Raw genomic sequence first — 14,940 nt, 5'->3', positions numbered from 1 at the left:
CTGGGTATTTAAATCACAGTCAGCTGCACCGTTTTTTCATTTGAACAACAGGAAAAATAGCCAACATAGAAGAAGGACAAAAATGAAGACTTTTTGTTTACTTCTTTTCGTATCTCGTAAGTATGATGACGATACGTTAGGCCTACTAGTTGCATCGACAGTTTAGACTAGTCTTGAAAGTTAGTCATGTTTCTTTCTTAAAGACTATAATGTTTTGAAGTTACGTAAAAAGATAGACTGGTCTAATTTCAATCCAAAAAGTAAAACTAGTCAGTCACCTGAAATAAAAACAGAACGTTACCGTTTAAAACTACTACTATACGTTAACCCATATTATACCGGAGACGAGTATTATGCGTGCATAGTCACACGCACACACACACACACACCCAACAACTTGTTGCGTAAGGTGGGGTTTTTTTATTTACTTTTTTTGTTCTCCGTTCAGAAGCGCTGCAGGTGCGTCATGTGATGTTCGAGTCCCAGTCTGCGGTGAATCCTTTTTGTTCTGTTGTTCGTGCTGCTTTTGCGCATGTGTAACAGATTTTAAAATGTAACTGTGAATGTTATGACTTTCACCAAAATTACTGCGTATTTGTTCATTTATTAATTGTTTGGAGACCCCTTGTGGCGACATTAAGTAATTAGTGGGTCATTTGACTTAATCGTGAAACCACGCCCCCACCCCCAGCAAAGAAATGTGTCCGATGCTGAGAGGTGGTAGGTAAAATGTGCTCCTGTCAAATGAGATGTCTGTGTAACTTAATATATGTTAATTTCACAAATAATGTTACAATCGAAGCTCAGCGATGTTGTGAAACATGATATTAAGTGACTGTATTTGATGAGCTTTATAGAGTTTAAATGCAATTTGCTCACCATGTGCGTTGCATGGCCGACACCATCTTTATTGAATCAAAAACAGTTGAATCTCTCATTTTTGTTATTTTAGATGCATTATTGTAAATGCCCACAGTCGCCAGAGGATATATGTTTCTCCTTGTCTCCATGTTGTTACAGGTAGCTATGTTTATTCGTTTGAATCCTGACTGTTCTATTGAAACAGATGCACGCTGCGTCGCGTTCAAGTGTTTAAAGAGGGGGTGAAATGCTCGTTTTCACTCAATATCCTGTTAATCTTGAGTACATCTAGAGTAGTACTGCATCCTTCATAAATCCAAAAAGTCTTTAGTTTTATTATATTCATAAGAGAAAGATAGTCTGTACCGATTTTTCCCGAAAAAACACGAGCGCCTAGAGGCGTGACGTGTGGGCGGAGCTAAAGAATCACGAGTGCCAGTAGGATTTTGAGTTGAGCGCGTCTGGAAGCTGTGACATTACCCAGAGCCGTTGAAAAACATATTAAAGGCTCTGACATTACCGTGAGGGAAAACCCATCATCCAAAACAAACCATGGCTTACAGTCAGATTCAGCGTTTATTTATGATCCAGAATCAGATCCAGAGGCTGAAATTGAACAAGAGCAGCAGCAGCAACGACTCGCTCCGAGCAGGGCTCGAACCCGGGTCTCCAGCATGGGAGGCGGATGCACTAACAAGGAGGCAGAGATATTTCAAGCAGTTTTACTCACCGCATGCGGTTCCAACACACGATCGTGACCCTTTTTCGTTGGGATTGCATCATCCTTAAGAAATAAACGATACGCAAATCCGTCGTCAAACTGGGCCTTGTGAACAAGCATCTTCGAAATGCAGGGAACAAACAAAAACACTTGCACAACTCCGTTGATGCTCTTTAAAAATAAACTCCATCCACTGGTCCCTTAATGCTGTTTTTTTTTTCTTTTTTTTTGGTAATCTGTGCAGGGTTGTCTTTCCCTGGCAACCAAAAACACACTTCTTTTGTGACTTTTCGCGACGCTCTCGCTCTGATCAGTGAATGTCTTGTCTCTGCTATACGGGAGCGCGCGCTCTTCCGGCAGAAGTGCCTTAGGACCCATATAAGGAAATTCCGCTCCATCTAACGTCACACAGACCCATACTCGAAAAAAACTTTCCGAAACTTGTGACAAACCGGAAGGAGTATTTTGGGAACAAAAATACTCCTTCAAACGTACAACTTAATTTTTGAAACTTTGTCCATGTTTAGCATGGGAATCCATCTCTCTAACAGTGTAAAAAACTCAGTATGCATGAAATAGCATTTCACCCCCCCCCCCCCCCCCCTTAAGACCAAACTCTGTAAACACATTACTAATAGAGTATTCTATTCACAGACAAGCAGATGAGTCCAGAATAAGAATGCAATGCGTTTAATTACGTGTAAATGATTTTCCTCCCATAGAAAACCATTAGCCTAAAAGGAAAACACTTAACGTGGCGTAATGCATTAAAACGTGTTTTAAAAAGAACAAACTCAGTAAACATTTTTAATAAAGCATTCTATTTACAGACAAGCAGGTTATGGGAGGAGAATGCTTAACGCCTAATTAAACATGTTGCATTCGTATTCTGGGCTCATATCTGCTTGTCTGTGAATATAATGCTTTATTAATAATTTGTTTACTGAGTTTGGTCTTTTTAAAACACCGTTTTAATGCATAAGTCCACGTACTTTCACGTTAAATGCTTTTGAAAGTCCCAATGATTAATTTGTGAATTTGACTGGTCCAGATTAAACTTGCAGTAAACATCTCTTGATTCAATTATTGTGAGTCAAGTTAACAATAAACAACTGTGCGTTATAATGAAGGCTTTGTAAAACTGCACAGCGATTTTATCTTTTTAAACAACATACTCCGTCCTACACCAACTACACACACATTTCCTATCATGTATGTCTATGAAAGACGATCAAACCACTCAGAGTAGGTAAGGGGCGGGGTGACACGTGCAGCTCCGCCTCGATCTGCAGGCTGCAGCCGGGTGTACTTGGTCTGAGCTATCTTTTCTCAAAGGCAGAGCAGGACACCCAGGGCTTGGCTTACACCTATTGAAATTTCTAGCCACTGGGGGACCATAGACAGGCTAGGGGAACTAGTATTAATGTTAAAAAAACTCATAAAGTAAAATTTTCATGCCATGGGACCTCAAAAAATGTATGCATTTGTAACTTCAGGTTAAATGCATTCATGTCCTGTATTAAACAGTCTGTGTAAACGATCTAAATTACGGGGACCTTATGTACCATTTTTCAGGGAAACATTCTGACCAGGATTTCTATATTGCCTAAAATATCCAGGTTTTGGCTTTGTTTTCCTGTTTTCATACATGCTGAAGTAAATGATCTGAAAGTAATTTGACTGATAACATGCAGGCGTTTGCATGTAAGAGAAGGTGGGATCTACAGAAAATGATCAGAGCTATGCATATATGTGTACAAGTTAGCTGTGACAAGTTACTAATTATAATTCTTACATTTATTATGTTATTCAAAAAGCAACTTCAGAAAATGAGCAAAAAAACATGTACATTAACAAAAGAACATCGACTTCAATCTGATTGCCTCTGATTGGCACTGCATCCATAAACTCAATGGTTATAATGTGCAACACTGTAAAACACGTAAAAAGACATATGATGGAACAAATAAGCCCTAATATTAATTAGATAATAATACTAGCCTAATAATAATAATCATCTTGATATTGTCAAATGCATCAGCCACAGCTGATATCTCTGACTATCAGCGATACACAATACTGTCGTCTGTCAGCACAACTCTACCCTGCAGTATAATAGATATTTATACATAGGGCTGCACGATTAATCGCATGCGATTGTCATGCGTGTCTCATCAGTAAAGATGGTTCTGTGATTAGCGGTAAATGTCCATCAGCTGCTTTCAAATGGAGCCGCACCTAATATACAGAGCCGTAGATCGTTGACAAGCTACGCAATATCGCGTTCATAACCGCATGCGATTAATCTGCGATTATGAACGTGATATTGCACAGCTTGTCAGTGAATTACGGCTTCACATCACACTAGATGTGGACTGACATTGCTCAGAAGTCAGATGTTGGTTGAAAGTGAAAACCCAACCTCCGTTTGGTGTCAAACTCAAGCGTAAATACTCCAAAAACATGACAATCTTCACTTATTATAAACAAGATTTATTTCTGTCATAAATGTAAAAAAGTTCTTATTGAGATTAACAGAGATGTTGATGGTTTATTGAAAATTATAGTTTAGTTTGATGTCACCATTATGCTGATCAGTACTTAGGAAGTATGAGTCTTTTCAGTGTTAGCGTTCATTTAGCTGCTGTAATTATATCTGTTACAGCAAAAACAGTGATAAAACGATGTCATTAGATAATGTTGGTTACTGGCTGATATTAAAAATGACTTAATGTAACAATCTGATCAACTGATTTTACCAGGAGTCTGTTCTACGCTATTAATTTAATATTAGTGACTATAGCAGATGTGTTGCAATACACAGGGTCCTGACAATTTATGTCACTTTATTTTTATCTGATCTTTTTAAACTACATTGTTTTAGAATCACTTCAAACCATAGGATGCTTAGACATACAGAGACCTCAAGAATTAGTGTAAGAATCTCAACAATGGTGACATGCTCATGCCGCAATGCATTCTGGGTGCTACGGATGAGTTTTGCATGATGTACCCAGAATACATTGCAGCATAAAGCATGTCACCATTGTTGAGATTCATACACTGAATCTTGATGTTTGTGTGACAATTTTTTTTTAATTTTTGAAATTATCTGCTTTAAATTAAACTGGGTGTCAGGCTGTTGACCATTGAGTGATAATACTTAACTAACACCACACAGTAGCTTGGGTGAAAACAAATAATCAGACATATCAATCATCAGCAAGCAAACAGCACCATTGAACCACATATTTGTTTGCTGTTTTAGCCACAATAAAGATGACAGCAGCTAAAAAAACAACACCGTCAAGTCAAGTGTCAAATTGCACAACTAAAGCCAACACTTACCAGCATTATGGTGGCATCAAACCAAGCTATTACTTTTAAACAGACATCAACATCCACATCTAAACATCCACTTAAATCTTAATTAGAATGTTATGGAATAATGTTCTAATAATGTTATTGATAAACATTTGTAGATTATTTTTAGAGAACGTTATCCTATCTTTTGAGAGAACGTTCTGTGAACAAAAATAAAACTACCCGCTAAAAACATTGTTAGAACAATCCATGGGAATGTTCTTAGAACATTTTAGAACAAAGAAAATTCTAGCTGGGAAGTGCCGCTCCATTTGAAACCAGGTGGTGGACATTTACTGCTAATCACAGAACCGGCTTTACTGACAAAGACACGCATGACAATCGCATGCGATTAATCGTGCAGCCCTATTTATACATTTGGTCCCCACAATATATGTGTAAAGTACAGATTTTCACACACACACACACACAGACACACACACACTGGTAACTGTTCATGTCTGCAGGTGTGTTTGGTGATGAAGTGAAGTCAGTGAAGGAGGGAGATCGTGTCGCTCTAAACACTGATGATATCAAAGAACAACATGATAACATGATGCGGTGGTACTTTAATGACAGTCTCATCGCTCTGATCAATGGAGATCCCAGCACGAGCTGTTTATATGATGGAGAAGACGGGAGATTCAGAGACAGACTGAAGGTGGACTATCAGACTGGATCTCTGATCATCACAAACATCACAACTCAACACGCTGGACGTTATGAAGCAGACATCATCAGAAGTGAGAGTTCGGGAAAAAGACAAAACTTGAACAGAACCTCCAAGTGTAACAGCACAAAAATCATCCCAAAAAGTAGCATCTTCGTTGGCAAAATCAGTAAATCATTCTCTCTGACTGTCAGTGGTGAGTCATTTAATGTAATTTTTCCCTGTAATAATTGAACGGTGATCTCCAGACCTGTTTATTGTCTTTTCCTGTGTGTTAATGATTTGTTACAGTTTGATCATTTAAGACACTTTTTCTGAATCCTTAACAGTCTTAATTATAAATGATCACTCTGACTGGTTGAACAGCTGATATTATTAGTGTGAAACTGCAGCTGAAATGAACAGAACTGCTATAATAACTTATTCCTTCAATATCAATTTGTGTTATTTTGTATTTCATTTTTATTCTCTTATGATAAAATGCTGACAAAATCAAGGAAGAACCCAAAAATGTACCACAGGGCCAAAAGATTGATGCAAGCATGTCATCCACCTTTTTTTTTTTTTTTTGTCCAATTATAACAAAACACACAAAGCATATTACAGAGTAATTATAAAAGTAAATTGTTCTGATGGGAGCATTTTCCTCATTTCTGTCAGTTACATTCAGGTGTGTCAGCAATATATTTTATATTATAAATTTAATTAGCCAAGGCAAGTTGATTCATTAAGCACATTTCTTATACTGGGTAATTCAAGCTCCTTTGCATAAATATTTTTTCTTTAAATTGTAATCAAAAGCAGGTAGATGCCCAAAAAATGCTTAAAGGAAATTTTTAAGAAAGAGATAAAGAAATTGAAGAAATTTTTACATTAAAATAAATAAAAGGGACATAAAATGACAAGATGCTTAAATAAACAGTACATTACAGAAACTGTGCTCAGTCAGGGAATGCACAGATAAAAAGATGTTTCTTTCAATCTGGATCTATGAGGATCTACTTAGAGGCTCATCTGACGTCTTCTGGAAGCTGATTTCATCTCTTCATGTTTTAAATGAACTAGATGTTATTAACTGGTTTGATCTTTCTGATCTGAGAGCTCTTTGTTTTTAACCATCAATAATATGAAATAATCTCTGTATGGTAATAGATAAATATGTTTTTGACATCTACACACTGGCCCTGTAAAGGTGTCCGGAAAATTTTATCATTTAAATGTTCTGTAATAATTTGTCAAAGGAAAGACTCTGTAAGTTCATGTAATCTTTGATCAGATGCTTTTATCCAAAACAAAAAAAAAGAAGAACATCTGGAGTTTGTTATAGTTCATATATATAATAGGTACTTTTTGGTTTATGGTTGAGTATTACTTTTAAACAGTAAGTGAATGTTGTTTATGTGCTTCATGAATTATTATTTTTTCTTTCTAAGTGGTTAGCATTTAAATCACAAATTGTATCTAAATTTATACAACATATGCTTTGTGATTATTAGAAGGAAGAAAATACCTAAAGAGACAATTTAACAGAAACAAAGAATCAGTTGAGCTCGCTGATTCAGATGAATCAATGTTTGTTGCATCAAAACAAGGACAAAAAGACAACCTTCATAGCTTTTACTTTGACAGAAGTTGACATGAGTTACTAGTTTTTGTCCAGAAAAAAAAAGAAGCTATAATAACTTTGAAGCAGCTACTGTTCGCGATTCTGGAAGTTAAAATCTTTATTTTCTATATAAGAAAAATGAATTTTGATGATTCTGTATGTAAACTTGTAGACGTGAAGTTAAGTTTATTTATGTTTTTTCCCCTTCAGCCTAAAGTTTGTATTGTTGTGATTTCATATCTGAGATATAACTATTTTAGTAAAATCCTTATAGAAAAAAAATAAATAGGAAAAATACTTCCAGAACTAAGGCTACTGAAACTGTTGTCTCTATTGAACTTATATTGTCTCAGAATAAACTTTACACTTGGGTTTTAAATGAACCGTTTGATGCTGCAAATGTTTCTATTCAACCATAATTTAAATCTGAATCAGAATTTTGATTCATTCTGATTATTTTATTATGGCATTCCTTCAGTTATAATATAGGCCTGTGTGTGATTCATAGATGTATATCAGTTCGGTTGGTAAATATTCTGTTTCAGTTCAATTTTAAGGTAATTTATTGGTGTGACAAATATTACATTTGTATTTTCATGGTTGCTGCAAAAAATTATGAAACAAAATTAAAATATCAACATTACATAAATTGATAAAAAAAGTAATGAAAAGTGTAAATAACAAAGAAATGTACAATGCATACTTGCATAGTATTAAAGATGAAAGATTGTTCATCGCTTTGGCCACCAGGTGGCCCTAAAACACCAGATTCAAGTAATGAACCCTTTCTGATCAACTTCAGTGGAAAACGGTAAGAAAAGCTTTGTTTCACCATCACTAAACACTTTTAGGCCACACATATTTTCATCTTTACAAATAAAATTACAATAAATGTCAGAATATTTATAATATCTGTTCTGTTTTCTTTTAACCTCTTGTAGATCTGATGTCATTGACCAGAAGAACAGCAGCAGCTGCAGTAGCCACGCCCATCAGAGCAGTGACGACCAATCGCATCACAGCTTCAACTGTATCACAACACTGGATGTAGACTTCTGTAAGTAAATAAATAAATAATTGTGATATTTTCAATAAGCTGACTTTAGTCTGTAGATGAACTCAAAAACTTAATGTTTTTTTCTGAGTGTAAAAAAAAAATTCAAAATCAAGCCTTTAGGCTTAAGATGACAGGAGCTCATTCATAATTTAATTAATCAATTATTGTATCTTAAGCTATCAGTATCGGTAAAATCAACAAATTAATTAATTGCATAGATTCAATAGATGCTCTTATCAGCTCTGCTGTACCTGAACATGTGTGACAGAGTTTGCTGATGTCCAGATGTGTGGTCTGGTTGCTGATGGGATTGTTGATCACACAGCTATAGCTGTTTTTCTCCTGATATTCCACCTCCAGAGGTAGAGAGAGACTGATGCTGAGATCAGACACACTGATGCTGGACAATAAACTGTTTCCTTTGTACCAGGAGAGAGTCACATGACCCACATTCACCACTGAACACAACAATGAACAATTCTGCGCCGATGAAGATGATGAAGATGATGATGAAGAACATTGTGAAGAGTTACTGCTGATGACAGGAACAGGCAGATGAGGTGAAAATATGAGATAAACAAAACTACTATAGATCAGAATGTGTTTATTGCCGCGTTAGTCAGTCAGTGAGTGAGTGTCTAGTGTACTCACACTGCACTGTTGCCTTGAACCGAGCCCTAGCGCGATTGCCCCCCTTCCCCACTTCCCCGCTGGCCTGCACTCATACTTCCACTAAACTTTCCGGGCTGGAGCACGCTTTCATCATGTAGTCTACGAGATAACACAGAAAACCACTTTCACTAATATTCCGCGTGACCCGGTTAGTGGTCACACTACATGCGTACCGTGCCCGAGCCCAAGTGAACCGCACTCTGGGTCACCTCTTCCAACTGGGCCAGGGACGGCTAAACAAACCACGCCCAGGCACAGCACAGAGCTCTCACACTAGTCAAACAAACCGGGCTCTTCTTGAACGATTCATTTATTTTGCGTATGCGCAAAATTCTATAGGTTCTGTACTGGAATTAGTCTAGTAGTTCACCCGTTTCAGTCAATGGCTCGGACTGCAAAGGTTATGCTTATGGGTCTGTCACCGTCACAGTGTCACGTGATGAATGAACTACTCGAAAAACCCGAAGACTCATGAGATAAACTAATCAATTCTCTTTCCGGCTCAAAATGCATAGGCCTAGGTTAAAGCATATGGGGCTGTCACGTGATGAAGAAACGACTCAAACCCGAAGACTTGTCCGATGTGAGGTGAAAGTGAAAGTCTGACATTTGCCAAGTATGGTAACCCACAATCCTACTCTGAATTGATGCACTGCATTTAACCCATCCAAGTGCACACACACAGCAGTGAGAAGTGAACACACTGTGAACACACACCCGGAGCAGTGGGCAGCTATATCCAGCGCCCGGGGAGCAACTGGGGGTACAGTGCACCGAGACTTAAGTCCTGTAGCCAATGCATATGGTTATTAAAATAATTTAATAATGAAATATTTTCTATAATAAATAATATAATAATTTTGTAATTCAAAGTAAAATATGAATGAGTACATCTCTGATAATCCCGCGTTGCTATCGTAATGCAGGTTTGTTTACGCATTAAACTCGTGGCCACAAGAAAAATGTCGTTCCCTCAACATAACATCTCGAGGCCACGATATAATATGACATTCCCACGAATAAATATTTTGTGGCCACGACATATTATCATGTTCCCATGAGTTATGATGTCGTGGCCACGACAAAACTAAGTGAACCGACCATGTCTTCTCACGGGCACCGTACCTCTGTATTATTACTGTTCGGGTGGAAGAAATAGCCTACCGGTTAATAACGTTTTTTTTATTATTATTATTTTCTTTGCCTATAATTTGCCCAATAATAATAATAATAATAATAAAGTACAGCATTTTCTTTACTCAAAAAGATAAGGAATAAAGAGAGATCTTTATTAAGCTGCGCTCAGTTACGGCCAATACAACATCATCTTTTCTAGATTTAGGCCAAATGTAGGCTACTGAAAAAAAAAGAAAATAGGCTAAGTCGCACCTCACGTCGCATTTTATTAGCCACAATAAAATGGGGCACAAAGTAACACTTTTTGACTTTCTCAGTTTGTGTACATCCACACGGGATTAGGAAAATATTTTTTTTATCCACAGTAATTTTACACTTGTCTAGTATAAATATGTTGCTTTGTTTCATAATTTCAGTGTACGTTTTTCTGGAAGTGAAATGTGACAAGATGCCCTATAGGTTGGGTACATTGCAACATCTGAGGGGCACATTGTAACATGACAGCTTAAAATGTTCTGATCGAATGGAAAAAAATATATACATGACAAACTAAAATATTTTGTTAGTAAACAAATATATATATATATATATATATATATATATATATATATATATATATATATATATATATATATATATTATACGACTGCTTAGGATCATGTATGATCGTTTGGGCTTTATGTTATAGGGATTCCTTTAGCCTTTTGACATTTGCATATAAATTACAGAATCTGGCCCCATAGTATACATTTATATGATTGCTTAATGGCCAGGTTTACCCCCATTATCTGTAAGATACTGAGCAGACTATAGTCCCTTTCACACTGCGATTCCGGAAAATACATGGGTAATGTGTCCTAGAAAATCTAATGTGTCTAGATTTTGCACTTTTCTGACTGCCAGTGATTACCCGGAATAGGTGTACAACCCGTAAAGGTTTGAGGTCGAAAATGCTAGGCACATTAACTTTGACTTAAGCTGGTGAACGATCTCAGCTTCAGTGCGGATTAGTGAGGAACTATAGTTCCTCTGATCTCTGCTTCGTTACAGTTTGCACATATTTGTTTCGTCGCGAACATTAATCTGCCTTCAAAACAACCGCTAAAAGAGTTTTGTTCACACAGAGTTCGTTCCAGGACTGAACCCGGCAATGTTACTAGGTTCCCAACCCGGGATCAATCCCGGAATCAATCCAGGGACGTGTTTGCGTTCACACAGAAGGCGACCCGGCAATTTTCCGGGTCCTATGTGCAATGTGAAAGGGGCTCTAGATAGCCCTCGATGCCAGACACCTTATGGGCCTGGCTGAGCAGCCAACTCACATTCTCTCTACACACACACACACACATATTTTATTCATTTAGACTATAATTAATCAGTGACAAATGTATCTGGTGTATGCATGTATTGTTTGTATGTTTCACTATGGTAGTAGCTACCATTCTTTATTTGTATTAGTTAAGTCCCTTTCACACTGCACGTCGAATTCGTGATTCGTTGGCAGCAAATGTAAAATATTAAATGGAACGATAAAATAACGTTATTAACCGGATACTGGCCATTTCAAATTTTCGAATATTTTCAGAAGTATAAAATTTGATTTCGTTTCTGTTCCTGTCAAAATTTTATTCATTTTCGTTCCTTGAACCGGTTCAGAGCCCTAGTATGGATTAAATAATATTTTAGTTTAAAATTTTAAGTGCCATTGTTTAAAAATAAATGTAAATAAAACAGCTGAAGCAAACATTTAACTGACCATAGACCGGGAGACTGAATCTCTTCCTCACACTGTTGCTCTGTAGTTGATAGAGTCCAGTGTGTTCAGTTCTGGTGTTTGTGATGGTCAGAGATCCAGTTTGTTTGTTCAGCTTCAGTTTGTTTCTGAATCTCTCATCAAGAACATCATCAAATACAGTGATGCTGTTGGCCATTACATTGATTTTAACTATCACATTGTTTTCAGATCCAAACCTCCACAGAATCAGATCTTCGTCCATTATGTCAGTAAGACCAGAGTCTAGAGTGACTGAATCTCCCTCCGTCACTGACACTGACTCCACTGTAACTGTATCAGCAAACACACCTGAAGAATATAGACACAGATTTGATGTTTTACTTAAATAGACCAGATTCCGCACAGAAGGAAACTGAACTGCAGCCCAGTTCAAGCTTTAGAGCCCTTAATTTGTTAATGTGTGCCAAAAACATTATGCGTGTAAAACAGGAACAGACATCAGTAACTACGCAACAAATTAAAGAATATAACAGCATCTGTCATTAGACCCTCTTCACATAAATCTATAATCATTTCATGCAATTACAAGGTGGTAAAGCCATGAATTATTTGATATAAAACAGATTCATTGTTATTGCACCTGCACTATTTTTCTCTTCTGGATTAAATTAGATCGCACAAATATTTGGTTTAAGCATCTTTTATCTTGGAAATCATCTGGCTGTTAAAAAAAATAATTTATGGCTCTGTATTAAATTTCTGTAAATAAAATATATCAGATTAAAACTAAAGTTAAAATAAATATGAATATAACTTACCAACCAGGTGCCAAAAGCAGAACAAAACCAACATGTGAACCATTTTCAGATGACAGCACTTAAAGTGTGTGAACATGTAGCCTATATGAGAGATCATGAACTCACACGACAGTGTTGACCTGCAATATAGGCTATAGCTAGTGTTGCGTGTGATTCATCCACCAATAATATCTGAGCACCACCCACTCATTACACATGAACATGCTTATCTTGTATTCATTGGTTATAGATAATCAGTTCGATATTATTTTTGCAACAATGAATTCCAAATATTTAATTGTTTATTTAATATTTTGCTCTTGAAAGTGTAAAATGGTTTTAGGAGGTTAAAATGTTTTATGATGCCATCAGCAGAACACACTCACACAAACCACAAGTTTGAATAGCTTTTTTTTTTCTTCTTCTTTTCACCCATCAGATCAAACCACAGCTCTGTATGCTGCCGGTTTCACTTTGACTCGCATATAAGAGAAGTAGGCTAGTTATTATTAGATAGGCCTATGTCACTAATGGAGATTCTTGATTTGTGTATCTTGTTTGGTATAGCCAGGAATCCTCAGGAGATACTTTATGAAATATCAATTATCCACCCAAGGAAAAAATAAATGAGGGCAATGAGATTGTATTTGTAGCTCTCGATCTTCATGAAAACTTTAAAACGGGCACTCAATTCATCCATTTTGGATTATTGTAAGAGGTAGGTTTGGGGTTGGTGTAGACGTCAATAAAACACAATCTAATAGATAGAAGATTACATAGAGCCTTGTGATGCATCCGTTCATCATCACTCTATCGGCGCGACAAAGTTGTTCGTCATTTCCGTTAAAGTGCCATGACTAGTGGGACAATGGGTGAAATATAGCCAGTATTGGCTAAATCTGGCACATCCTAAATTTTTATGTATTATTATTGTGCATTGTCCCTGAGTAAAGTAAAGTAAAATAAAATAAATAAAGTGACGCATTCTCATGCCTTTTGTTTTGAAAAACAACAAATTAATTTACATCTTTAAATTGTACCTCAAATGGATAAGGCCTACAAGAAAACATGGATTTAATTACAAAATAATTGATTATGAAACAAATACACATGACATAACATTACTTACAGTTTTTGTTTGGATCCCAGCATAGTATATGAAATGAAAGCATTGATTAAAACAGCCAAGCAAGCTTTGGGAAAGAATGAAGAATTAGTTTAGCTGTCTAGCTGCTGTTCTTTTCGGATAAGACAGAGATATTACTTATTGGACCAAAAAAAAACAGTACACAGAATCTAGTAGACCACAGTTTTCAACTAGACGGATGCACTGCTGCTTCCTCTACTGTCAAAAATCTGGGTGTTATATTAGACAGCAACTTGTCTTTTGAAAATCATATTTCCCATATTACAAAAACAGCATTCTTCCATCTTAGAAACATTGCCAAGCTACGAAACATGTTACCTGTTTCTGATGCAGAAAAGCTAGTTCATGCATTCATGACCTCTAGACTGGACAGATGAGCTAAACACATGAGACAAACATGACTAGATCAGGAAACATAGTTCCCACACCTTGATTAACTTCAAATTCAATGAACTTTCAAGGACTTTCCAAGTCCAATACCCTCAAATTCAAGGACTTGATGTGGGGACACATTTCAAGTGAGAGTGAGGTTACATCGTGTTATCTTGTAAGATACATTGTTACAGTTTTCATGTCTCAAACACAACTATGTAAAAAAAGCTTTTTTTTTTTTTTTTTGGCATTTATTTTTGGCCATGACATAGAACTGATATTCTATTTGTTGTATTTATGTTTTGCATAAAAATGAAGAATATTCGGTACATCCTATACTGTATTCTAAAATGATCTGATATTAACTTTTGCATGGATTTTATTGTAAAGAGCTTAGGCTCATGCAACCAGAAGTCTTAAGATATATGAACATGCTTTTAAGTTATTCTTACCTCATGGGTTTACATTATCTTAACAAGCAAAGCAATTCAACATTAACCTTTTCAGTGGTGAGTTTAAAATATTCTAGCGGTCCCCCGAGAGTGAGTTTTTTTCAGGCGACCGTTATTTTAGAACGTTTCCCTTGCTGTTTCCATGGCGACGCGTCAGGCTTGTCACGTGACACACCGCAGCCACGAAAACACTGCATGACAGAGGGATCACTTTTATTTCGTTTTTCCTTTTTTAAAATATTCACAAATTTGCATACCAGGTCATGGACAATCTGATATTCCGATTCACAAATATGTGTAAATGAGTGTGTTTGGTCCTTTAAAAACCTTTCTAAATGATCTTGATCGTG

The 14,940-nt window shown here is 36.5% G+C and overlaps 3 protein-coding genes across 3 annotated transcripts in view; all 3 read right to left on the bottom strand.

Annotated features, from left to right (window-relative positions):
* LOC127988002 (uncharacterized protein DDB_G0271670-like) overlaps nucleotides 1-14,940 on the bottom strand; it is a 327,998-nt gene that overhangs the window by 178,903 nt on the left and 134,155 nt on the right. The gene's annotated exons all lie outside the window — the stretch shown is intronic.
* LOC127987952 (CD48 antigen-like) overlaps nucleotides 1-14,940 on the bottom strand; it is a 57,900-nt gene that overhangs the window by 17,427 nt on the left and 25,533 nt on the right. The window lies entirely within an intron of this gene.
* LOC127987099 (uncharacterized) overlaps nucleotides 12,067-14,940 on the bottom strand; it is a 105,169-nt gene continuing 102,295 nt past the window's right edge. The window contains exon 2 of the mRNA XM_052589394.1: nucleotides 12,067-12,170. The gene's annotated coding sequence lies outside the window, so the exon portion shown is untranslated. The remainder of the gene's footprint in view (nucleotides 12,171-14,940) is intronic.

This window comes from Carassius gibelio, chromosome B22 (assembly GCF_023724105.1).
Source record: "Carassius gibelio isolate Cgi1373 ecotype wild population from Czech Republic chromosome B22, carGib1.2-hapl.c, whole genome shotgun sequence".
NCBI classification, from domain to species: domain Eukaryota; kingdom Metazoa; phylum Chordata; class Actinopteri; order Cypriniformes; family Cyprinidae; genus Carassius; species Carassius gibelio.
Note: the sequence above shows the minus strand (reverse complement) of the source record. Positions and strands in the feature narration are given on the sequence as shown.